The 27,147-nt window shown below is 41.4% G+C and overlaps 2 protein-coding genes across 10 annotated transcripts in view; one reads left to right on the forward strand and one right to left on the reverse strand.

Moving 5' to 3' along the window:
- Window positions 1–27,147, reverse strand: part of Runx2 (runt related transcription factor 2) — a 318,811-nt gene that overhangs the window by 263,179 nt on the left and 28,485 nt on the right. The window lies entirely within an intron of this gene.
- Supt3 (SPT3, SAGA and STAGA complex component) overlaps window positions 17,953–27,147 on the forward strand; it is a 342,177-nt gene continuing 332,982 nt past the window's right edge. For 2 of the 6 annotated variants that reach the window (NR_158206.1, NM_178652.3), the window contains exon 1: window positions 18,001–18,263. The gene's annotated coding sequence lies outside the window, so the exon portion shown is untranslated. Of the gene's footprint in view, window positions 18,264–22,907; window positions 23,472–27,147 lie in introns of those variants that run through there. The other 4 variants (XM_006523477.3, XM_030249446.1, XM_006523478.4 and 1 more) reach the window with 4 other exon arrangements.

Raw genomic sequence — 27,147 nt, forward strand, 5'->3', positions numbered from 1 at the left:
CTGGCTGTCCTGGAACTCACTTTTGTAGACCAGGCTGGGCTTGAACTCAGAAATCCGTCTGGCTCTGCCTCCCAAGTGCTGGGCTTAAAGGCATGCGCCACCACGCCCGGCTTGGAGTCTAGCTTCTTAAACTGTGTGTTGTAACCCTATTTAGGGGTCAGAAAACTGAATGTGGTGGCTGTGAGATTTTGTCAACAGTGAGAGAGTTTTGACCAAAAGTTAACTCAAAAATCAAATCTATAACCCTAGGTGCTTCTGTCAGAGCTCACGCATGTTGCAGCGCGCCGCTCTACTGCTGCCTCGTTATAGACATGCAACATGTGCACTGCGCATGCTCTCACAGCATGCACTACCACTGAACCTCGGCTTAACTTCAAGGCTATATTATATCGTATGCTATGATTTGCAGGTTCTTACTGTGCACACAAGCTTTTCTTCTCTTACAGAAACAATGATTTAACTACAGTTACTTTTAATATTTTCCTACCATTATTTCTCATTAGGTAAAGTATCAATTTAGTATATTTTTTTGGAATGAAATACATTAGAAAGCTTGATTTTAAAATTTTCTGCTTGAGTTAGTGATTTGTATTTTATTTTATTTTTTAAATGTTCTGGGAATCACCACACACCATAATCCCAGCACTTGGGAAGCAGAAGGCACGTAGAGATCTGTGACTTGGAGGGTATCCTGCTCTACATATCGAGGCCCAGGCTAGTCAAAGATACATAGTGAGACACTGTCTCAAAAAAAAAAAAAAATCAATGAATTTTGGCTTGGAATTACGGATAATTTTTCAATTATTTCTGAAATGGGCTTGAATATACCTCTTTCTTTGATGCTACATATTTATACAAAATGGTGTGCCCTGAATTAGCTATATATTTTTTTCTTTTTGGGGTTACGTTTATTTGAGAGACAGGGACTGGAATTTGCTATGCAGAACAAGCTGGCTTACAAAATACAGTGATCCCCCTGCCTCTGCCTTAGCTTCCCAAATGCTAGGGTTATAGACATTCACCATCAGGCCTGGTGACGGTGACGATGATGACTACTAACTCAAAATATTGGTCAAGATGTCAAACATTCAGACAAGATCTAATTCTGTTTCCAAACATAAATAACTGTATTTCTCTTAATACTTTGCAAATTTGCTTTCATTTTAATTAATGGCAAAAGTAAGCATACAAAAAGTGCTTTAAGGTAAATTTCTTTGAATTATTATCATTAAATATTTGATTTTTTTGTCCCTATTTTTTATTTTCCATACTTATTTTAAATACCTATTGTATTTATTATTTAATTTAATTGTATGTAATTTCATAAGTATCTATTGTAATGATTAATCTTGTCAACTTGATAGACTTTTAAATCACCATGGAAACAATCTCTGGGCATGCCTGAGACTGCTTAGTTTAGGTTAATTTGGTTAATTAGCTTAGTGTGGACTCAGATGGATTCCAGACTGAATAGGAGGAGGAAGCAAGCTGAACACCAGTCTTCATCTCTGTCCAAAATGGGACTACCAGCCTCAAGCTTCTGCCACCATGGCATCCCACCACGGTGGACCAAGCCCTGAGACTGGCAGCCAGATTAACTCTCACTTCCTGTGGTGGTACCATAGGGAGTGGTACTATTAGGAGGTGTGGCCTTGTTGGAAGAAGTGTGTCACTGGGGGGGGGGTGTTGTGGGAAGGGGGTGGGCCTTGAGATCTCCGGTGTTCAAGCTACACCTAGTGTGGCACATAGTCTCCTTCTGTTGCTTGTGGATCAAGATATAGAACTCTAGGCTCCTCCAGCACTATGTCTGTCTGCACACTGCATGCTTCCTGCAGTGATAATGGACTGGACTTCTGAAATTGTAAGCTAGCACCAATTAAATGTTGTCCTTTGTAAGAGTGGCCTTGATCATGATGTCCCTTCACAGCAGTAAAACCCTAACTAAAGATGCTTCCTTAATTTGTCTTTTGTCTAGTATCTTGTAGCCAAGAAGGTAACAACCCTATGTCCGGAGAGACGTGTAGATTTCTTGGGTGGAAAGCGATTGTAAGAGAGAATGTTGAAGACTTCCACAAGAGCATATGCATGTGATAAAAGCGTGTGATAAAAGAGAGCACTGAATAACACCAGGAAGGACGTTCTAGGCTGGGGCAACAGGTGACAAATCCTGTACATATTAAAAGAGTTCATCTGGGGAACTGACAGATTGACAAGAGGAATGTAGGATTTATAAAAATTGTCCTTTATATGTTTGGGAATGGATACAGCTAGAATATGTCAAGATATGCCGGGTGGACTTAAAATTTTCATTCGAAAATATTCATTTGATAGTGGGTAATGAAGATGCCACACTGTGTATACAGTTTCTTTAAAATCTTGATCTTCACATATTTTTCATATTCATAATGCTGAATATGCATCAAGTGTGTATGTATGTGTGTATGTGTGAAGTATATGTGTGCATCTATAAACATATATGCATGGATGTGGTGTCCTTGCCCATGTGTGTGGAAGCCAGAGGTTGTTGGCAGAATGTCTTCCTTCATCCTTTTCAACTTTATTTCTTGAGACAGTGTCTCACAGTGAATTTGGAGCTCCTGGTTTGGCTAGATGGGCTGGGTAAACCTGGGATCCACCCACCTCTGCCCTGTAGTGCTGGATGTCATAGACACACATTGATGCATCTGGCTTTTACCAGAACCCTAGAGATCCAAACCCAGGTCCCAATATGTGCAACAAGCACTATACACACTGAGCCATCTCTCTCACTCTGCTTGTAAAACCCTTTAAGAAGAAACAGAGTAGCCAAGCAGTCTCTATTAATCAAAGCTATAGAGCTGGCCACACAGACTCTTAGCTACTGTGATAACAGCTCCCGTTTAGTCAACAGTGATTACATCTGAGAACTGCTCCGAGCTTTGTGTGACTACTCTTAACCTGCTTCTTGTGACAATTCTTTACATGTTTGGTTAGCAAGTGGGGAAACTAGAGTCTAATAAAAAATGTGGAGCCTTTTTCTCATCTGCACACAGGTAGAAAACAGTAATGTTGAGCACATGACTTCAGCAGACACCCCAAAATGACTACACAAAGCGCCACATGGAAGGCAAATCAGTGGAGCCACTGGTCAAGTTCAAATGAGTTCCCGTAGTCTGAATTTCCAGACATGAGTGTAAACTAGCTATCAAAAGGACCCTAGGCAAAAGGAGACATGCTAGGCACAAGGCTAGGTTAACATTAGATGCAGAGAGTACTAAGGTCAGATAGATTTTAGTCTCTGCTGAGATCATTAAAGGCAGAGTGCTATGTGGGAAGCTGAGGCAAAAAGACTTGATCACGGAAGTTTCAGGGCATCTTTGTCAACATGCCAAAGACCTATCTCAAAAACAAAACTAGACTATCCCAAAGCAACCCGGTATACATAACTTAGCAATCATTTTTAGATTTTAGCTTCATAAAAATGGTTTGAACAGACATGTTCCTGAAGGAAAAGCAATGGGATTCTTAATATATTCAAAAGTCTCCTAAGCCTGGCATCATTAGTCATTGGCAAAATGCAAATGAAACCACTGGGCGATACCATTTCACATCCACTAAGATTCCTGGGATCAAATAGACAAGAACAAACGTTGACAAGGAGTAGAAAAATGGGAAACCTCAGACATTGCTGGTGGGGAGGGAGGTTAAACAGTGCAGTGACTTTGGGAGACATTTGAATTGTTTCTTTAGACGTGAAACAGGTCTACTATATGAATCAGACATTCTACCCACTAGGTTTGCTACATGAAGTAAAAACATGCGTCCACACACTTGTCTGACACACATATGACCATTACTCATGCTACCAAAAAAGTGGAGACTGCTCAAATGTCCATCAGTTAGTGAATGGGTAAATAAAATGTTCTGTATCTAGCCAATAGGTCTTGCCATGTGGTCATAAAAAGTGAGTGAAATACTGATATATTTCAAAATGGATGAACATGGAGGACATTATGCTAAGTGAAAGATACCATATTCAGTTCCTTGTATTCTGTCTCCCAGGGATGGGCGATCTTAATTGTCAACATTAGTGGATTAAGAAACAGTTGAGAGAGAAGATAGAACACTCCTCTAGATCTGAGGCAGTTTGGGGAATGTGTTGTAGGTTGCCCAAGTGCTGTTTGTATTTTGATGCTAATTCTGCTTTCTCAAGAAAGGGCTACCCAGAAGAGGAGTGGATCAAGAAGTACTCAGATGATTTCTTGTGAACGTTCTCCCCATTTTAAATGGTCAAATAAAGACTAGAGCCTGTGATTGGGCAGTGGAAGAGAAAGGTGGGGCTGGAGGTTTTGGAGAGGGAGAAGAGAGGGAGGAGGAGAGGGAGAGGAGGAGACAGAGGAGAGAGAGGAAGACGGAGGAAGAAGAGATGGAAGGAAGATAGAACAGAACCATGTGGCCCAGAGAAGCTGCAAGTAACAAGGATCTCATAGCCGGGGAACAGAGTAGTGTAGTGGCAAATCTGCCCAATCTGGGCGTGCAACTTATAAATATTGTAACTGAGTTGTGTGTTTTTTGCATGGATTTATTGGGGTTGGAGATTTACTGCAACAAAATGGCCCCAACGTATCAATTAGAACCCAATTAACCTGAGATAAAAGTCCACCCTTGGTGTGCATAGTATCATGCAATTGTATGCCCACCCTGAGTGTGCATGATATCATTCAATTGTATGCCCACCCTGGCTGTGCATGATATTATCCAATTGTCCCATGACCTGGAGGGCCTAAAAGAGAAAGATGAAGGAAGCCCACTACCACCTGCACTCTCTCAACCATACACTTTCCAAGTCTGTGAGGGGGGAGCTGTTCTGTTCCACCATGCCTTCTCCACCACGGAGAAAGGTGGAGCTCTGAAATCATGATTCCAAACAACTGCTATCTCCCTCGTCCCGTTTCCCCAAGTATGCTATCCACGAGATGAAAAACTAACCCACTCTGTTTATGAGATGCCCAAAATTGTCAACTAGAGAGAGACAAAGTAGACTAGTGGTTATCAAGGGCTGGAATCGGGGGGTGAAGGGTAATCATATATGGGCATGCATGATCTTACTGAGGCAGTGAAGATGTTTTAAAACTAGGTTCCGGTGATGGTCACCCAACTCACTAAATGGATTAAACCAGCAAATTGTGCAGCCAAACTGATGAACATATGGAATAACTATAGCTTAATGGTTTATTCATAATTATGAAAATTAGATTTTTACTTATCTCATATGGAATCAATTTTTTTTAAAGAAACTATTTTGGTTCAACAAAATTTGCTCCATAATATGTTAGAAGAGGTTCTTATTCCAAAGCCTTTGCGCTTGCCAAGAGATCATAACTACTCAGGTTTTACATCTTTAAGAAATCTTTTCACAGCTAGCCATAGTGTTACGTACTTATAATCTCAGCCCTGGGGAGGATGGAGCAGGTGGATTGTGAGTTTGAGGCCATCTTGAATCATATGGTGAGACTCTATCTAGGAAAAACCAGAAGCTTCAAAAAGCCAAAAAGCAGCACACACACTCCTCCCTCAAGAAAAAAAGTTGTTTTTTTTTTTAAAAATAAAACAAGATTCTTTTTGTAGTAATAGAATTAACATTTCTCTAACATTAAACTGATATGAGCTCAGTTGTATATAACTTATTTAAAAGGCATACTGCAGGTTTTGTGTGTCAACGTAACACAAGCTATCGTGGTCATAAAAAGAGGAGCCTCAGTTGAGGAAATGCCTCCTCCATGAGATGGAGCTTTAGGGAATTTTCTCAGTTAGTGATTGTAGTGACTATTCCTGGTTGTCAACTTGACTCTATTTGGAATGAACTACAATCCAGAATTGGAAGGCTCACCAGCGACCCTTATCTGGAGGCTGGGAGATAGAAGTTTCTGATCTGGATCTTGGTATGGAGATCTTGAGCCATAGTGGCTATGGATTCCAGAAGATTAAATCTCCGAGTTTAAGGAACACACCTTTAATCTGGGCTACACCTTTCATCTGGGATTAAAGGTGTGGTGGAACACACCTTTAATCTGGGCTACACCTTCTGCTGGAGACAATATAAGGACATTAGAAGAAGGGAGTCTTGCTCTTGCTCCTTCGCCTGCTTGCTGTGTGAGACTGACTAACTGCTAGATCCTTGGACTTCCATTCACAGCTGCGACTGAACCATTGTTGGGAATTGGGCTACCGACTGTAAGTCATCATTAAATTCTTTTACTATATAGAGACTATCCATAAGTTCTGTGACTCTAGAGAACCCTGACTAATACAGTGATCAATGGGGAAGGGCCCAGCCCAGTGTGGATGATACCATCCCTGGATTGGTGGTCCTTGGTTCTATAAGAAAGCTGGCTGAAGCTGGCGGTGGTGGTGCACACCTTTAATCCCAGCACTTGGGAGGCAGAGACAGGCGGATTTCTGAGTTTGAGGCCAGCTTGGTCTACAAAGTGAGTTCCAGGTGAGCCAGGGCTACACAGAGAAACCCTGTCTCGAAAAACAAACAAACAAAAAAAAAACCAAAACCAAAAAGAAAAGAAAAGAAAAGAAAAGAAAGAAAGAAAGAAAGAAAGAAAGAAAGAAAGAAAGAAAGCTGGCTGAGGAAGCCAGGAGAAGAAAGCCAGTAAGCCAAACCCTTCCATGGCCTCTGCATCAGCTCCTGCCTCGAGGTTCCTGCCCTGCTTGAATTCTTGTACTGACTTCCTTTGGTGATATACAGCAATGTGGAGCTTACATTTTGGCCATGCTGTTTCCTTGCAGCAACAGCAACCCTACCTAAGACAAGAGGCTCATTTTCATAGGCTGTAGTGTAAGGTAAAGAAAATCAGAGATGGTCATCTTCCCTGAATTTTGTGACTCTCTTTTCTATTCCAAATGCTCTTGCATGTCTTCTCATTCGCTTCCTTAAGCCCATGTTTTAGGATGCATGGTGCAATTCATGCTTTGCAGATCAGGATTTACAGTGTAGACCAGTGGTAGACTGCTTGCCTGCATGAGCAATATTTGGGGGTCTGGAGTCCCCGAATAAAAAGAAATAAGTAGAAGAAGTGACTAAATATTATATTTCAGAATAATATATTTCAGATGTTTTCTCCAAAAGATGTGTGCTCCTTGCCCCACCCCCCAACATCCTCAGGAACCTGCATTGCCAGAAATCTACCTCCCTCACTGTACCTCATATATCTCTGTTTCCATTGGCCCCCCTCCCCCTCCCCACCTCCTCTCCTTCTCGTGGGGGGAAAACCTTACAACCAGCCCTCTTTCCATTTACCAATCGCTCTTTCCATCTTCTAACTCGATACACTCTTGAAATGAGTGATCTGCTTAGCTTGCTCGCACGTACACCCGAAGAAGTCATCAACACTTGTTAGGTCAACACGGCATTTCTAACTGAACTCAGTTTCTCACCCTTCTCAGGTTCTCAGCATCTTTACGTGCTCTGTATTTGCAAGGACTTTCGTAAGGTGAAAGGTTCGTTTATGACGTGAATAAGCATCTGTTTCCCCTAGTTGTTGATGCATGTGTCAAAGACCTGGCACATCTAAGTTGATGTTATTGGTGCTATAGATCTTTAGAGGGTAGATCTGATCAGAGGGTGTTTTTAGGTTACTGGGTGGACACATGTCCTTGAAAAAAAAAAACGTGGGGCCCCCAAGCTTATTTTCTTTTTTTCTTTTGCTACTTGCTGAAGAGGTGAGCATCTTTTTTATTTTTTCTCCCATCATGCTCTCCCAGGCCATGAGCATCTGGTATGCCCACCAGAGAATTAAATCAATGAACTTGCCTAATCTTGGACTGGGCCCTGCAAACTCTGCTTCACAATAAATACTTTCTCTTTACAAATTAATTGTCCCTGTATTTTTTTAAATGGTTATGGAAAGCTGACTGATAGAGCAGGTGTCTGGGTTGGATTGCTGCTATTATGGGGTGCCGAAACCACTCAGAGTGAAATTCAGGTCTGGAATTTGTTCCTTTACTCTTACCAGGCCACACATTCCTCCTCTAGAACGAACACACTTCAGCTTCCAAGAGATCCAAACAAAACCCACACTGCTGAGTTACTGATCTGCAGTGAGACAATCCAATTGCTACATGAATTGAAACTTTTCAATGTGTCTCATTGTCATATTTGGCAGTAAAATATTATTCATAGAAACCAGCCCATCACTCTTGGAATTAAGAAAAGAAAAGAAAAAAAAAAGTAAAGGTTGCTTGGTCACAGTAAAATCAAGTTAAGGAGAATTAGCTACCTAATTTGAATTTCAGAGTGTTGGGACCCAGAGAGCCTGACTAGTTCATCTTTTCCGCTTATACCCCCACTGTGTTGGAATGTGCTAAGCTAATGTGTTTAAATCTGCTTTTACATTGTTCCATGACAATGTTTCTCCTTATTTACATAGTATTTTAATCAGGTCATGATTCAGGCTTGCTAGCTCTCCTTACCATGAGTCAGTATTTGCTCACTATACAAATTCACTTTGAGAGCTCAGTCTTATCTATAAAAGTAATTTGGGGTGTGGCTCATTGTTCTCTGCATACTTGCATCTGGTTTTTAAATATGGATTCCCAGATCCCATATTTCTTTATGTAAGACACACCTGGATAAGTCAGCATGTAAATAAATTCTTAAAATCCTTCGAGGCTGTGAGTTTGTTGGCTTTTCCATTGGTTGGGGGGGGGGGGGTGTGTTCAAAGGAACATTCCCCAGATAAGTGAAAATGGTTCCAAACTAGGCTCTGAATATTTGAACTGTGACAACATTCTTGGAACAATGGTAGCAGAAAATGACCTTACTATTGGTATGGCATATAAAAGTCTCAGTCATGAACATGCATTTAATTCCGGGGGACACGATTGGACTATGCTTGACTGACCACCTCCAGGTTCATTAACAACCTTTTACTGTTTGCTCACTTGTTTCTTGTTTTGCCAGATGTCATTACTTGCTGCCAGATAGGCAGTAGCCAGAATCAAGACCCAAAGGTAAATTTATGGGAGGGAAACTTAAAGTTGAGAACATTTCATTCATAAATATTTCCCCCAGGAGAGTTGATCAGCATCACTTAGATTGAGATGACAGCAGTGCCCAAGCAAAATCCGAGAGCTATTATTACAGTGTTGGGTCATGGAATATTTTTGAGGAAGTGAATGGCAATTTCATTATTTCTATATTATAAGTTTAAAACTTGAGCAGCAAGGCCCTTTTTAAAAACAGTATTTGCTTTCTGAAATTCAGATGAAAGGAATCTCTTTGTTCAGATTTTTAAAACCTTGTATGACACTCATTTCCACATAGAAATTTACAGAATCTCTAACATGCCAAGTAAGTGTATTTTTATTGCAATATGGAAAATATTACTTTAAAAAAAACTGCCTAGGATATGCCTGGGTGTCACTGTTTGTACCTCGTCATTGCTTGCTGGTTGGGGAAGCCACAGATTCCGTAGAAACTCTATGCAAGCATTTCCCAGGGGTTGTACTTCAAAATCGCCTGGAGGGCTTTGCTAAGGCAGACCACAGAGCCTGCTCTTGGGGGTTTCTGACTCTGTAGGTGTGGGATGGGGACCACGTATTCCTTTCTAATAAGAAGCAGATGTTGTAATTCCATGTCAGAATCGCTGCTCTGTACTGACTAACTTCAATTCAGCCAGCCTTTGAGGCTCTCCCACTCCTCATGGTGGCCCAGCAACCCTATATCATCTTATATAAGGTTCACTTTGTCATCTCCCATTTTCTTCACGTAGCTTCTTTTCTACTAGGAAAAACTAGGGTCAGCTTGTATGGAGAGCTTCCTCTTCATTTCTTTCTCCTAGTCAAACTTCTTTTCCATTTTAGGTCTTAGCCATTTCTCGGACTCTTTACTGAGCCTTCTGCTATCTTTTCCAGAATCAATACTATACAAACTTCCCAGTGCAATTTTCATTGGCTTTTTTCTATCTTAAGTGTTCGACCTTATTCTCTTGGCCAGTTTCTTCTCCAAACCCCCATAAACAGGCTCAAATGCCTTGAACATAAAATTCTTTTTTCCCTTGTCCCTTGATGTGTTTCCAGCCACCCTGTTTCCTCGTGGCAAGCAGGTCTTGGAAAGAATAAGGAGTTGCTTTATCTATTCCTCCCTTAAGTCAGAATAATCAAGTTTCTCTTCCCATCTCTATAAAACTTGGTTTTGCCAGAGCCCACCTTGAGTTAAGTCCAGTTGACATTAACTCTGTGTTAGTATCATTAATGTGCCTCTTTGCCACCGTTTTCCTGACATCAGGAAACTACTATGTTCTCAATGGTCTTTATAGACTGTCTACCTCACTCATTGCGTGTGTTGAGGACCCAGTCACTCATCCTTACTCTAGGAGCTGTCTTGACCATTTTGTTGTTTGGCTTCCTCTGTGTCCACAGAGATTCTAGTGAGAAGTTTTTTTTTTTTTTTTTTTTTTTTGATTGAATATAGGAATGGGGCAGAGCATCATATTTTTGAATGAGTGAAAATAGTGAATCTGGTTCCTAAAGCTACATGTTTATTATGGTGGTGTGAATAAGAATAAGCCCCAGTAGGCTTCAATTTTTTGAATACAGGGTCCCTGGTTAGCAGTGCTATTTGAGAAGGTTGTAGGAGGCATGGACTTGCTGGAGGAAGTATGTCACTGGAGGTAGGCTTTGAGAATTTAAAAACTTGATCCATCTCTAGTTCACTCTTCCTGCTTTGTGCCTGTAGTTCAATATGTGAGCCCTCAGCTTCCTGCTTCTGCTACCATGACTTTGTTAGGCCATCATGGACTATGACCCTTTAGAACCATAAGCCCAAATAACTCTCTCTTCTCTGTTGTCTTTGCCATGGTATTCTATCATGACACTAGAAAAGTAATGCAGGCATTTAATCCGGTGGTTCTAGACTTTAGGCTAGGTTTTGCTTTTAACACTGGTTATTCCAATTGACTATTGCTTATAGCCATTTGCGATTTTGTGCAGTCATCTTAAAACTTAACATATCTGAAACTGGCACTCTTAGTCTTCCTTGTCTTGAAAAACGGTATTGCCATCTATGTGGCAATTCAAGGAGCCTTGGAATCATTTGGGAGTTCCCTGTTGAGTTTATAGTGTGTGTGTGTGTGTGTGTGTGTGTGTGTGTGTATGTGTGATGTGTAGGATGTTCTCTGTGTGTGGAAGCTAGAAGATAACCTTGAGTGTTTGACTTTGACTTCTATATTGATTGAAATAGGGTCACAATTATTTTTTTTTCCCCTCTGTAGTTAAAGACTACATATGGCAGGCTGGGAGGCACAGAAGCTTCAATGGATTATCCAGCCTTCACCTTCCATCTTCTCATGGGAGCATGAAGATTACAGGAAGGCATTCCCATGGCTGGCTTTTTATAGGATTTCTGGGGATTCGAACTCAGATCCTTAAGTTTGTAAGGCAAGTGCTTTTCCCATCAAGCCCTTTCTCCAGTTCTGATCCTCACGTATTACCAGTTGGTAACTGAGTCCTCTAACATTTCACGTTCCATTTCTCCCAGCATCTTCTCATGTTTCCTACCTATTGGCTCAGCTCTGCCCTATTTTATCTCTTTACTGAACTGTTTGTGTCTTCCCATTTTTCCTTCTAACTTGCATATGACTTCCATCTTTCAAAACAGGCTGTGTAATCATGATATCACCTTAAAAATAATTTCAACACCCCCAATTTCTAATTACATAAAGCTCACATTCCCAATTATGATGTCTAAGACTTCCTTTGATCTGACCCTGACAAATTTCTTCCCAGACTCTGTGCTCCATCATGCCGGACTTGTGATTCTCTTTAATACACCATAACTTTCCTAGTGCTGCCTCCTCTGCTTAAATCGCCTTTCCCCATTCTGTTCAAAGATGACTCACTTTCCAAGACTGAGTTCTGACTCATTGTCTCAGTGGTAAGAATCACATTAATGAAAATTAAGTCCTAACAATGTGTAAGACTCTACATTCATTCCCATGTGATAAAGCATTATTTTAAGAGTCTCTATTGTTATGCTCAATTGAAGGATGAAACTATTGAGAAAAGAGAGGCTGCCCACCTTGACACATTTTCTTGTGTGTGTGTCAGTCCACATTCACTGCCCTCAGTGACTACTCCCTAACTTTCTATCTTCTACAATTTATACACAGAATAGGGATTACTTAATATTAGAGTTGACAGTTGCAAAGGAAACGAACTCCAAATTATTTAGGAAAGTACAAGCAGCTGGGTGGTCAGTTAGCCTCAAAGAGTGGGGTTTCTAGAATCTCAGGTTAGAGAAAGAGATGACCAAAACACTCAATATTAGCAGTGCATGGGTGTTTGAGAAGGTAGAGAAGGTTTGAGTATAATGTTGAAAGGGGCATGGTACCAAAACATAGCAATGCAGTATGAGGGCAAAACCCCTTCCATCCTCTCGAAACTTTAGTCAGTTGCTATGGCCATACAGACCTCCAAGAAAATGCACTGAGGTAAAATCAAGGAACACGGTTCAGTTCCCATTTGAGTGGTTGTTTGTGGAACAGGGACACACACAGCAGTTCATCCATAAACTTCAGTGATGTAGCATCAAGTGGAGTCCAGTGCCAGAGGGGAGAACAGTAGCCCCAAAGAAATATGAAGAACTGTCCGGTTGGGCGTAAGGCTGGAGTGGTGGTTCGAGATATCCTGACCTACACGCCAAAAGTTGAGGAGAACTCAGCAGACATTATATATTGGCACTGCCTTTGGCTTTCCTAGGTCAATAGCAACAAGCCTTTTGGAAGACAGGACCTTTGTTACCAATCTTTATGTGTCTAGTGCCTAACTATGCTTCCTGTACCTACTGGAACCTCAATACATGTTTGTCAAAAAGAGTAATTGTTTCATTGATGGAGGACATGGAGGAGTATGCTCGCAATCCCAGATTCTGGGGATTCTGAGGCAGGAGGATCATGAGTTCCAGGCTAGCCCAGAGTCCAAGTCAGGAGGATCATGAATTTGAAGCTAGCCTGAACTAACAACTATTTCAAAAAGAGGGGGGAGGAAGAGGGGGAGGGGGAGGGAAAACAAAAAAATAACTGTCATGTTCATATAGATTTATTATATTATCAGAAACAAACCCTGGTATTTTAGATAAAGTTTCCCTTTATATTCCCAACTCAATGCACTAGAAGATAAAATTTGCAAATAGCTCATTAAAAGCTGGAATACAATAATCGCTGCATACTAAGGAGCTTTTTCAATTGGTCAGAACTCTTCCATCTAAAGCCTGTAACAACATACAGAGGAGGATGCTTACTTTCAGAGAGGCCGAACCACAGCAAGTTACTGTGGCCAAAATGTGGCACCCAAACCCATCTGTTTTTCACTATACCTGACTCAGTTATTGAGATTGTTTAAAAAGATTCTAGGAAAAAAAAAAAAGAAAACATATATATATATATATATATCTCGTACACACACACACATTCTATAGAATGCTAGAAATTAGGCCTGTTTTTACATTCTTTGATCATTACTTAACACTTGATCTGAGTGTTACTTAGTCAAAATAGGCTTATTGCATCCAGCTTTGGGGTGTGAAGCAGGAAGGGCAGGTTGCATGAGCCACACTGTGGTTTATTGCACATGGCACCAATTAATTTTTGGCTCTGTTTTCATATGTAATAGAAGAGGAAAGCAGTTATTTGAATAATTCACCAAAAATACATCCAATTTCACATCTCAATGTTTCCGCTCCAACACATTGAAGAACTGCATGTTCTGTATACTGGTCTCAACTTGAATTCTCTATCTTACTTTCAGGTACTAAAGTCCCCTTCCTGATACTTTACTTCACTTCTCTGTTCTCACTTTAAATACAAAGAGACTCGACTTCCTCACCTTATAAACAAAGTGAAGCATACCTTTGGTGTGCTTGACACTCAGCATCCTCTGAAGGCTTCTGTAGTAAAGGCTTGCTGTCAGCGCTCCTTTGGACCTCCCTTGTACTCCTCTGTCCTCAACCCACATTATTTTCTTTCTGAGTAACTCTTCTTTAGCTCAGAACCTTTTGGCAGATCTTCCACCTTACCAGACCTATCCAGCCTCAGTGACTTGACTCAGCCTGGCCCTTCAAACATAGTAGCAATCTGCTTTGCCTTCTGAATGTCCATATTCCTGGACCACTTTCTCAGGCTGTCTGGCCCCAAATTGACATTTTTCAGTGACAACTCCCTCATCCTATCCATTTTTTCCCCTTTCTGGTAACACCCACTCCCTTCAGATATACTATAGAGCATAGCTATTTATTTTGTTGCTTATTGGATTTCTTCTACTGGGATGGAAGCTGGACAGTGACCTGAGTATCTGCTCTGTGTACTGTTATTTCAGCAGCTTCGAGAGTATGGCAGACACATGGGAAATATTTGTTGCAAAGTGAAAGTTGTTTGCTTCTAGGAGAGTATCAGACACTGGACTCCATGGGAGTAAGTTCCCATTTGCCTGGAGACTTCCAGAGCACTTTGAAAGCCAGATGTTTTAAGATTCCCTTCCTAATTTGACTCTCAAAAATCATGATTGCTTTCTCAGTGGCCAAGCAGTAGTTTTAAAAGATGCTGGTTTGTTAAACCTGGGTAGAACGAAAAGTCCTAGGAAGCTGATTATGATTAGTTTTTGTTTTTAGATTAATACTATTTTATGAGTGTTTCAGATGCATGGAAATATGTGTACCACATATATATGCCTGGTGCCCTTGGAAGTCAGAAGAGGGTGTCAAATACTCTGGCATTGGAGTTATGGATGGATGGTTGTGAGCCAGCATGTGAGAGGTGGGAACTGCACTTGGACCCTTTCCAAACAGGAGCTCTTAGGGACTGAGCCATCACTGCAGTCCCATGATTTTAGTTTTAAAAGCCACCAAGTATTGCAATTTTGAACATATCTTATCAATATGTTGCTTTTTCTGCTTTGCAATATATGAATGCAATTGGAAAGTAGGAGTAGCCAGTTTGATTATGCATAAATACTATCACCTCCTATCTAATGTATCAACAAATTACTTTTTCATATTCATATTGTTTTTTCTTTTCAAGTATATAAAGTGAGTTGGATATCTTCATGTATCTAAAGTAAGAGCTCTTTATATTCATTCACCTATGTTTTGAAAGCGAACATGTTAAACTTTTTCTGTACAACTTTAGGACCCAACTTTTGGGGAATTCCTATTTTAAAGGAGCATAGACTTTTAGGCAGCTTGGTTTTAGCTCAACAGATTTAACGTCTCAACCTATAGATATGAAAACTGATGCTCAATGATGTTAAGAAACTTGCCAGGAAGTACTTAGTCTAAAAATTAAAATAAGATTGCTTTTGAGATTGTAAGACAAAAATAGTTTTCAACGTCAGAAAAGCAATTGACTATAGCAGCAAATGCATATGCAGTAAGAGTGCCCACTGTATTTCTACAGCGAGACTCTCATGATTGTCCTAACAAATTAAAATCATGGATTATAAGAGCAAGATTTGCAGGTTATTTGAAGTGAACCACTCTTAAGTGAAGAAGTGGCTTCCTCACAGAAATGGTTCCTATTAGCTATGGCTTCTGCTGTCCTTTTTAGAATGAGGACTTCCTTTGTCATTGAAAATGGGCACATAGACAATGGCCAAGCTGCTGCTGCTCCTCCTCCTCCTCCTTTTCTTCTTTTGGTGGTGTGATGTCACTTGGCCTCCTGTTGTGTTTTCCCACCCACTTTGGAAATCATTTCTTTTTCTGAGAGCTAATGGTCTCCAAAGCTTTAACTTCACAAGAGCTTCGTTTTCAGCTTTGTTATTGAATAAAGGCAGGGCATGGCTGCTGCAAGGTATGGGTAAGGGGAAGGTTTTTATTGTAGGTATGAGGGAGAGTAGAGCCAGAGGCATCTGGAAGGGCCCAGAGCAGGGAGAGAAAGCAGTGGACTGAACCTGGCCAGCAGACTGGATCTAGCCATGAAAGGAGAGCTGGGGAGAGCAAGAGAGGAAGACTAAGAGAGTCTGTGCAATGAGACCTAGAGAGAGGCAAGAGAGAGGGGGCAAAGAGTGTGCGTAGCTGAAATAGTAGGGTTACTAAGACTCTGGGTGAGGGAAGCCCATGAGCTGGAAAGGTTTAGGGTAAAAGGCAAGATGAGCAGAGCTGAGAAGAGTCCCAGGTTCTTGTGGTCCTGAGGAAGCCTGGAGGCCAGCACATGCTTTAAGCTAATAGGAACCAGATAGCCATTTGTCCCAAGTTTTTTTTGGACCTGACCATTATAATTTGTTTTTGAGTCAAATCTGGTCTTTATCTGGAGGTGAAATGCCTGTGCGATGATATTAGTTGAGCAGAATTTTAATTAAAATGATCTGCATGGAATTTTTTTCTTTGGATAATCTGTCTTCTGTTTTTACAGCAGTTTGTTTGTTTGTTTGTTTATTTATTTTTATTATAAGACAGCTCAGTCTTAAAAATCAAGGCTGACCTTGACTTCTCCAATGCTGGGATTACACGCCCAGCCCAATCTCCTATTTCTTGGCAATGTACTAAAAAAGTCTTTTCACCTTTTGTATATAATCTAGTCTTAATTTTTAAGGAAATAATGACAATTTTTGGCTACTTTCCCATATAGCTCGCACTCAGCTTTGGGCAGAGTGAGCCTGGATCTTACACTTCATGTTGACCCTCCACATCCTAAATCTACTCTTGGAAGTGTATTTGGCAAATATTGAAGTGTCTGGCAGTTACAGAGGACTAAGCACAAGACAATTGCAATCCAGAGAGGAGATGATCAGATGAATGGCTGTTTTAAAGACACTCAGCAAATAGGATTATTTCAGAACTCATACATTCATAGGCAAGACATTAATGAAGTAAGTAGTGCTTGAAAAGACCTGGTAAAGGTGAATGTGATGGTTTGTATATGCTCGGCGCAGGGAATGGCACTATTAGAAGGTATGGCCCTGTTGGAGTAGGTGTGTCATTGTAGGTGTGGGCTTTAAGACCCTCATCCTTGCTGCATGGAAGCCAGTTTTCTACTACCATCCTTCAGATGAAGATGTATAACTCTCAGCTCCTCCTGCACCATTCCTGCCTGGATGCTGCCATGCTCCTGTCTTGATAATGGACTGAACCTCCGAACCTGTAAGCTAGCCACAATTAAATGTTCTTTTAAGAGTTGCTTTGGTCATGGTATCTATTCACAGCAGTAAAACCCTAGCGAAAAAAGTGACTAATATAAATAATAATAGTAAAAATAATATAATAAAAATAATATTTGAAATGGTAGGATAGTGGATATTTTCTTTTCTAAACAGCCGAGTGAAAACATCACACACAATTGTCTCCAGTTCATTAAGGTACTACACCTGCAACCATCAAACACGGGAAGACAGGTCATACATACAATTCAATATAAGTGGTGCAAGGAAAAATCACCACTGCTTGTTTATAAAGCTTCCCCAATAGTGAAAGTTATTAACTAAAGCATGCTTTTTAAAGTAATGGAACTTTGTAGAAAGGAACGGGGGTGGGGTGGGGTAACTTTGCAGATGAGTTTTCACAGGCTTTCGATTTTGCGCAAGGGCCGGTAGGGGTGGGTAGGTGGGTGTTCCCAGGTCCTAGAACGGACTGAGTCCTCACACAGTGCTTCTCTGAGGAGAGAGTCTTTCCTAACTCTGCGCCCCTTTGTCATTGGAAACAATTCTGGTCACCTGACCAACCCCTGAAGAGAAGCTTGCATAGACCTTCTCCCAGTGCAGATCACCGACTCTCAATAATCCTAGCTCCTCGGGCTCACTCCTACGGTCTGCAGAGTCACCACAGGCCAAATCCAGCTCCTCTGCCAGATCGCTCACTCGACTCATCACAACTCCCGCTCTGAGGCTCCGCCGCGTGGCTGCGGGCCGCTCCGTACGCCGAGGCGGGAGCGCGAAGCCCCGCCCCCGGAGTGTGGCGGAAGTAGAAGAAGCAGGCCCGCGACCGCGCGCGCTGGCCAGCCGGGTGCGCATGCGCTCTCGCCGCACGGCTTGGCCCGTCCCTCTAGTCACCCCAGGCTCCGCTACCCCCGCCCCGCCCCTCATAGTGGCGCTCTCGCCATCTTACCCCCACCCCCTCCAGCCTAGCTCAGTCACCTTTTCCCTTTCTACAATCTCTGGTTCCCCCCACTCCCCGCCCCCCTGCCCGTCGTGTCCCGGGGCCGCCGCCGCCGCAGACACCGCGCCATCTCTGTCCCCTCTCATTCTCCACGCGGGACGCGCAGCCGTGCCTCCACGTGTCTTAAGCAGAGGTTGTGGGGGCGCGTGGGGGCGGCGGGGAGTGGGGCGAGGTCATGGGAACTTGAGGGACGTCGTGGCAGCCAAATGCCTGGCCCGGGGCTGCGGGCCCAGCCGGATGCAGGCCGCCGAGCGTGGGGTGCCCCGTGGCTCCTCCCCGTTGTCGGTGGGCGTGAGGCAGGGGAGCCCTCGGGGCCGGGCGGAGAGGCACCGTTTAGGCTTGTCACCCAAATGGGTGGGAAGTCCTCCAAGAAGGCAAGCTAGGAAGCTAGGAAGTGGTAGTGGAAGGAAGTGCAGTGTGCATGCAGGCTGAGGGACAGAGGACACAGAGATGTTGCTGTCAGAGCTCGCCTCTGGGACCCCTGGGGAAATAAATCATTTAGCCGGTGGTGTCGGGGGGTATAGATGGGGATCATCGCAGCCTAGCTCAAAACTCAGGTTTATGGGAGAAGATCTGTGTGCTAAAAGCTTGTATCACGCCAGCTGTGATTAATTACGTTTGAGCTCCAAGGAAATTGTCTGTCATCTTGCCTTCTATATTGGAAGTCAGGCTAGTTGATGTGACAAGTGATAAGAGTTATAGGGATAGTGGAATATATTTGACGGTCAGACAGGATCCCAGTAGCAGTGTTGTTACTGAACACCCGGATTAAAATTAGCTTTATGTCCTTGGAATTAGTAGACTCAGGAAGAAACCAGTACATATTTATCTGGGATAAAACCTGAGTTCTCAGTATTTTTGAGTTAGTTCACTGTTAAAAGATTTACTTAAAGAAAGAAACAACTGGTAGAATTTCTGCGTGTTCCAGCGAGGCGGAATATGACTACTAAGATAATGTTTTGCACAACCAGACCTTACTTTAACCATACTATTGCAAGCTTCCCACCCTTTTCCGGCTGCACTGCCCAAGGGGACTTTATGCCAAGCTGGAAATGCTATACTCTATGGGCTACCAATATGGTAACCACCGGGTGCAGGTGGCTCTGATGAGCTTGATTTTTTAATTGGTTAGCAAATTAATTACAATGTAAGTAAGTAGACACACAGGCATGGTGCTTATTGCATGGGATCCCACAGGTCTGAAAAAGTTGAGAGATTGAGAGCCAGTTGCAGTTTTTTATTTGGTTGAGTTTTAAGTCAGGCCAGCTTTTGAACTATTTATGCTTTTAAAAGGACTCGTAATTAGAATCTCTATAATGCCTTTCATTCAAATTGTAGATCTGCTAGTATTTATTTACAGCTTGGCAAACTAAAGCAAAATGCTCTGAACTCTGGTTCTAAAGCTAATGGCAGATTTAGTTGGAAAGACAACAGTGCTAACTAGAGTTTTCTTTAATTATCTATAGCTTCCATTGTCTTTTACCATTTGATTAGTTCTTAGAGAATAGTTTAAACTTTTTATTGTTGTGGTTCCCCCCCCCCCCTATTTAAGAGGTGGCAATTCCACCTTAAGTTTTTGTGTTATAAAGCAGTTTAATAAATTATAATAGTAACCTTTGAGCAATTTTTGAAATCATTTTAGTATTCACAGTCAAACTTCTGAAGAGAAAAGTGAAATTTGGTGATAAATGTGTCATGAGACCACTTTCTTTGAAATATACCCAACTATATTTTATCTGAGGTTTTGTAAATCTTGAAAATAAAACTTTCCCCTCCTTGCCTGTCTCTCCCTCTCCTTCCTTCTCCCCTTTTTTGTGCTGGGGGTTGAACCCAGGCCCTCCCACATACTAAGTGGATGCTCTACTAACTAAGCTATGCAGTCAGGCCTTGAAAATAAAACATATGGGGGAAAAGAAGCCAAAACAAAACTATCATGGTGGATTGTATCCAGAGTTCCCGCCTGATATTTGTAAAATGTTGGCCTTGGCCTCAAGGCTGAAGAAAACCATTGGTTCTGGAATGGCAGCTTAAAGCTTATGAGTTGCATCATATGCAGAGAATAGTTCATGACATGCAAATGACACTGAGCTGGACATAAGTAGTCTGGCTATCTTAATTTTTCTGGGATAGTCATGTCCCTCCATACTTACTACTAGAGCTCCTTTCATACAATCAAACGTGTACCAGGTTGGACAGTGCTAACCTGGCCACACTTTTTAGGCTTGTCAATTCTTAACATAATCTTGGAATGATTAGCTATTTTGCAGTCTCCAAAATCCACTTGTTGAAAACAGTGACGAAGTCCGTGCTGCTGCCCTTATTTAAGTGATACCTGGTGTAAGTCAGGCTAGAGAATGACTTGGTGACTTTAGCCACTGTCAATTTCACCTTTTATGTTGTATAGAAATCATGGGTAGTGTGATTGTTGGTTCTCTCTGGGAAAGAAAAGAAAATCCTTTGGTGTGAGGGGCTACAAATATGCAAGTACAGGAAGGCCACAAGATTGAGTATTCCTGTTGAAATGTTTTTGGTGAGGTCAGAAACTTGCTTTTTATGTATTAGAATATTACTGATTTTGCTTAGAATTCACTTACATTATGAGAAAGAATTCAGCCATTCCGTTATTGTGCTGAGTGAATTCATTTTAACTGAAGAGGATGAACTGTTTTTTTTTTTGCTATTTTAAATGTCATCAGCTTTGCCGTTGAGCCCTGTATGTCTCCTGTGGGCCTGCTAGCTTAGTTTTGAAAAGACGGCTGCACCCATAAGCCTCCTTTTTTGAGCTCCCTTACCGAGAACCCTAAAATGTTTTTAAAGAGCAGTGTCTTCTTTATGTTCACTATCATGTCTCACAAGAACTGAGCTCTTTCTGTGCACCAGGTCTTGCTTAGTCATTACTTCATGAAGAGAAGTATTTTAAGTTTCTACTTTAGAGGAGCTGAGGAAGAGAGGAGACATGAGCTGCCCAAGGTCACGATACACCTTACAGCCTCTGCTTGAACTCCAGAGCTCAGCCCTTTCCTGCTCCATTGTGAGTGGGTATAAGCAGATAGTTCCCAACAAAGTTCACTGTGTCAGGCGTTTTTTTCCCTCATTCCCACCCTTCTGCTTAGTAGCAATGGTAGTATTTTTAGTTAGTTTCCAGGACCCCCAGCTTCAGAGTCATTTTCCTCTTTTCACATACCCACTGTCTATTCCACCTGCAAGTTATCTCTGCATTCCGAATGTGTTCTTATCTCCATTTTCTATAATAACCAAAAGTATCTGCATCTCTTGTCTAATCAGAACCATTGACATACAATTTCAGTAGCTTCTGCTTTTCAAAACACTAATTCAAATTGTTGTTGAGTGTCACTCCTACCTGTGATGCATCTCTCTCTCTCTCTCTCTCTCTCTCTCTCTCTCTCTCTCCCTCTCTCTCTCCAGCTCTCGCTCTCCCGTTCTTTCCCTCCCTCCCATCCTCCCTCCCTCCCACCCTCTTTCTCTCTCTCTCTCTGGTTTTGTTTAGCCATTATAACTTCCTGAGGAGGACATAGAAATGTTTGGCTTTTAGTAAGTGCCCAATAATTATGAATATAAATTGGACTTTAAAAAAGACATTGCCAGTGCCTTTATGGTAAGAAGAGGGAATAGAAGGCATATTATATTTTATATAGAGAGCAGGGAAATAAGTCAATTGTGAGTTTCTGTTTCTATGTCATTTAAGAGATACTGTGGCGCCTGCCAGTTGTAGGAGGAGGGATTCAGTATGGAACAGAAGCTTAGAATGAAAATAAAATAACTCACATTCACTAAGGTAGTATTACCTATCCAGTTGTGATGTTTGATTTTCATTGCCAATGGGACTGGATTTAGAATAATTTAGAAGACACATTCTGGGTACGTTTCTAAGGGTGTTTACAAAGAACTTTAACTGAGGAGGGACGACCCACCTGAATGTGAGTAGCACCATCCTATAGGATATCGTCCCAAACTTAATACAAAGCAAAGAGGAAAAAACCTGGCACACCAGCATTCATTTGTACCTGCTTCCTGACCATGGATCAGTGTGACTATCTATTATTATGACAAACCTGGGACCTGAGCTTCCTGACAAGGGATCAGTATGATTATTTACTATTACAGCCTCATCATCATGACTGGCTGTATCCCCTCTGTGAGCCAAAATATATCTTTCCTTAAGTTGCTTTTGCTAGGCATTTTGTCATAGTATTGAGAAAGAGAGGAAATTGGTACTTGAGAAATGAGGTTTTTGCTGGGCTACCTGACCATGTGTGTGACTTGTAGGCCTCTGAAACTGCTTTGTAGAAGGAACTTGGAAGTTTGAACCTTTGGTCTAGAGAAACCCTTGTGGGAAGGAGCATTCGCTCAGGAACCTCGCTAGTCGCTGCCACCCGTGCTCTACTCTGGCAAAGACACTGGCTAGAAAACTTGTGTTATTCTGCATGCTATAGACATTTTATAAATATTCTTCACCTTTTGAGTTCCTGCACTTGTAGTGATTGATCACTTGGTAATTTTCATATCAGTAGAAATTTAGATTATGATGTAACTTCATTTTTTTAAACAATAAAACAAAAATGGCGTATGCAATAATGTTGACTTAACTATGATTTTTTTTCTGCCTTTATGTTTTACAAACATTATTAATCATAAAAACTTATTTATATTATGTGAGATGTCTTAGAATTGAGACTGTAGATGGGACTTAACGTTACTCGCCAGTGATATAGTGGAAGAAATGGTCATCTCCATTATGTCTCTTAGTGGCTGCTTGGCCATTAGACTTAGATCTCAAATTTTGATATTCCTTCTAGGATACAGAGACTACTCAGAGTGAGGTATATGATGGAAGATGTTTTTCATGGCTGTCTTCTTTGGCCATGTTGTCAACAAGAATATGCTCTTTACTGGGCACCCAGTGACATGGTCAGCAGCCTTTTGCTTGATTTACTTTCGTGATGTCCATCTTTACCCTCTACCACAATGGGGACCTTTTGTGTTTGGTAGCAATACTTTATAATGAAAGGAATTTTGCATGCATGAATGCGTATATACGTACACATACATATATGTTTAAATTAAATAAACATAAATTTTTATTTTCTGGAATGGGAGTTTCCAGATGTGGCGCAGCATTGGCTTTTGGTTTAGTGATCCAGTTAATACAGTAGTCATCAGAAATGAACTTTTTCCTGGAGTCCACGTATAAACTGGCATGCTGAAATGATCTGGCTTTCAATCTGCACATCTGAATTCATTTTGTAAAATATGGCAAGCAGCTGCATCTCCTAGGAAAGCCGAAACAACTGCAGGACATTAACCCACTGAGAAGATTACAGTAGGTTTTCAGTTCCATGTTAACTGTATTTATTAGTGAAAATTGACTTGAGTGCTTCTGCTTTTAACAGACTTTTTTTTTTTTTTAATGTCTAGAAGAAAGGAAATAAAGCGTTGGGATGATAGGACTTTGATGTGTAAAGAAGTTAATGTCTAAAGAAGTAATTATCTAAATCATCAAACAAAATGTGGGTACAGGAAAGAATTATTTTGGAGAGTCTAATGAGCTATCAGCTCATTATGTCAAGAAAAATGTTATTCACCTGTTTGTCTTAAAAATTAATTCACTTGTCTGTGAAAGGCTGATCATGTTTGTAATACATTTGGATGTAGACCCTTTCCAATAAATAATCTCAACAGCAAACATTTCTAATGGGGAGACAACTGAAAAAGAGCTGGCCATCAGGCCTATCTTAGTATAAATTGGCTTTATGAAATATGTCCTCTTGAGAGAGTTAAAAACAAGGCGACTGGATTTGAAACTGAAGAAAGGGACACACTGTTTCAGCAGAGTCTCACTTAAAAGGTTGGCCAGAGTAGAAGGCCACAGAATGGCCCGTATGTCAAATGTGAAATGGGTCAACTCAAATTCTGTTTTGGGGAGGCTGAGGTTAACCCTTCTCCAGGCTTTGTGTTGGAACCTGGAGAACCCTGGGGAAGGTCCTTGAAAAAGGAGAACTGTTCTGTTTGCTGATCTCATTGTAGGAATCTGTGGTTCCTGTTTTCCCCTAGTCATGGGCTGGGAGGGTGTGATGGTTTTTTTTGTTTTGTTTTGTTTTTGGATCCAAGTTTCAAGCTGGAGTTTGATGGCACATGCCTAGAATCCCAGCACCTAGGAGGTGGAGCCACTCAGCACCAGGACGGCTGCTACCAGATTCATTGCCATCTCAGAATACATGAGAGTCTCAGAAACAAAAAAGAACATGGGACTGTAGGTCGTTTTGTTTGTTATTTTGTTGATAAAAAAATAGTAGTTATTTCAGAAGTCTTTGTGAAAAACCAGAATAAATTCAGGCTTAAAGGAAAGTGATAGTCTTTCTTACTATTAGTTTTTTATGTGTTTGGCTGTAGGTTCAGTTTGAATGAAGCTTTCTCTTTTTTTCCTGTGTTTCAGAGCACAAATGCTCTGTGCCCTTTTTAATTCTAGCCTGGACCCTAGGGCACTCAGCATAAGTCAGAGGAGTATTGGGGTATTTTAGACATAATCACATATAAGTATGTCTACCTACTTATTATGCTATAATCAAGGTGCTGTTTGCTGTAGAATTTTGTCATCACCTTTTCAAAAATGGCCTGTCTCAGGTAGTTGAGTAGCTTTTTCTGTAATCTTCTGTCCTTGAGGCGTGACCATCATCTAGATTCCCTCGGTGACTTTTGTCATGTTCCACACATTTGATTAGATTAAAAGGACACATTATGTCTGTGTGGAGCATGAGCCAGGTGTGAAAGAGATGAGTTCGTAGAAGTCGGTAGTGGTGGAGTGGGAGGGGAAGAAAGTCAATTTCTTGTCTGCTTGCACATCATGGAGTACAGGGAGTGTTAAAGATGAGATGGGTATATAGGTAGAGTGCCTAGCAGTTGGTGTCTAAGGACTTTATAAAATGTATAATATTCCATGAATTCTGGAGGTCTCTTTAGAACCCATTTTCAGACTTGCATTTTTAAAGTACACAGGTATTCCATATTGATATAAAAGCTTTTGTCAGCTCTAGGGGTATTTTAGAGGTTTTTATTTTAATAGCTAACATTATTGTATACTTACTGTATCAAGATTGTTCTAAATTGCCACAATAGTTTTTAAGAAGTAGGGCCACTGTTCACGGGTTATAGACAGGATAATGGAAGCAACGAGAAGTGAAGTAACCTCTCTAAAGCCCTCACAAAGAGGCAGAGCTGGGACTTGAACCCCGGCCTCTGAGTCCAAATATTGAAATCAGATCTTTATGCCAGACTTTCCTTTTTACTTCATCTCATATCTTTCACAGAAATCAGGTGAAACCTGTTTTCTTTTGTTACTGAGAGTCTAGCAGTTAGCCAGAGGGCCTCAGGAGACAGCCACCTGGGTAGACATTGTGTGATTTGCCAGGAACTGTGTGGGGAAAGCTAATCAGTGAGGCGGATGCCGGAGGAGGTTATGAGCTGTCTTTGAGATGTGCAGGGTGGGAGAGTGTTTTCCATAGGGCGACAAGAGGCCATGCACAGGAGTGAGCCGCATGCTTCCACTTGGGAAGGTAGTGCCAGGCTGAGGTCTCCTGTCTCCTGTTAATGCAGGCTATGCTCAACTCAGCCTCTCCAGCATCTTCAGGTCAGGTGTCACCATAGAAAGTTCTGTTCTCTGCCTGTGCTTTGTCTTCTGCAGTGGTTTGAACGACCCACCCCTTTATGTAGCACTAACTCTAGAACTTGTTTACCAACTAGACTGTGCCCAAAACTCTGTCACATGCTCTATCAATGTTCTTAAGTTTGCATGCTCTAACATAGAATTTACAAAGTATTTCTAATTTCTAACTTATGGGAAATGATGCTATTCCAAAGTTTGCATAAGCATAGGAAGTAACATTCATTGTGTATTTATTGTATGGTAGTGATACTTTACCCACTTCAATGAGTTTTATGTTCTTTTGGCTAGTTCTTTGGCTAGTACAGTAAATAAAAAGGCATGTGCTAGGATTGGCTAGTTTTCTCATGAAATGTCAGCCTGATTTAATAAGGAAAATACCGTATTTTAAATTGAATGAGTTATTTGCTCATAAGATTATAAACTATAATGCCTACTTCCGATCTATTGATTGAATTGCTACTGTAGGCTTTGATTCAAAAGAGAACTAGATTTGATGTAGTTTTCTCATTTTGTATATTATAGTTATAAAAACTTCTTTTTTTTTTTTTTTTTTTTTTTTTGGTTTTTCGAGACAGGGTTTCTCTGTGTATCCCTGGCTGTCCTGGAACTCACTCTGTAGACCAGGCTGGCCTCGAACTCAAAAATCTGCCTGCCTCTGCCTCTCAAGGGCTGGGATTAAAGGCGTGCGCCACCACTGCCTGGCCATAAGAACTTCTTTCAATGGCCTCTCAACTGGTATTCCCAAAGAGAGAGGGAGAGAGAACATGCATACTCATATCTGGTGCATGCATGTGCATGGAGGGCAGAGGTTGATACCAGGTTGTCTTTAGCCACTTCTGCACATTATTCATTTTACTCAGAACAGTATTTCTGTTTGAAAAATATCCAGAGTAGGTGCTACGTCTTGTCCCAGGTGCTTACAGTGTTCAGCAATGATTACGTATGTAGTGTCATGCCGACTACAGCAACAGTTCTATTATCATTTTATAGTAATGCAGGATAGGTTGTCCTCAAAGCCATCTCAAATGCTAGCGTTCTCTGTTTCAGCCTAACTTACTTGCCAGAGGACAGCCAGGATCTACCCTTGCCCCTCTCTTCTCCAGTGCTGGGTTACAGGAGTTGCTGCTGAGCCAGTTTTCATAGGTGTGCCGGGATCTGAACTTGGGTCCTTGTACTTGCAAAGCACTGTGCCCACAGCCAACTCTCCAGCTCTCTAAGAGACTTTTGTTTTCATGGATCTGGATGGAAGTGGGGGAAAGCGTGTTAAGGGGCTATTGGACCCTCCCTGAAGAATTGCTAATGAGACTTTGGGTGGAGTGCCATACTCTGGGGAACG

Source organism: Mus musculus, chromosome 17, assembly GCF_000001635.26.
Source record: "Mus musculus strain C57BL/6J chromosome 17, GRCm38.p6 C57BL/6J".
NCBI classification, from domain to species: Eukaryota; Metazoa; Chordata; class Mammalia; order Rodentia; family Muridae; genus Mus; species Mus musculus.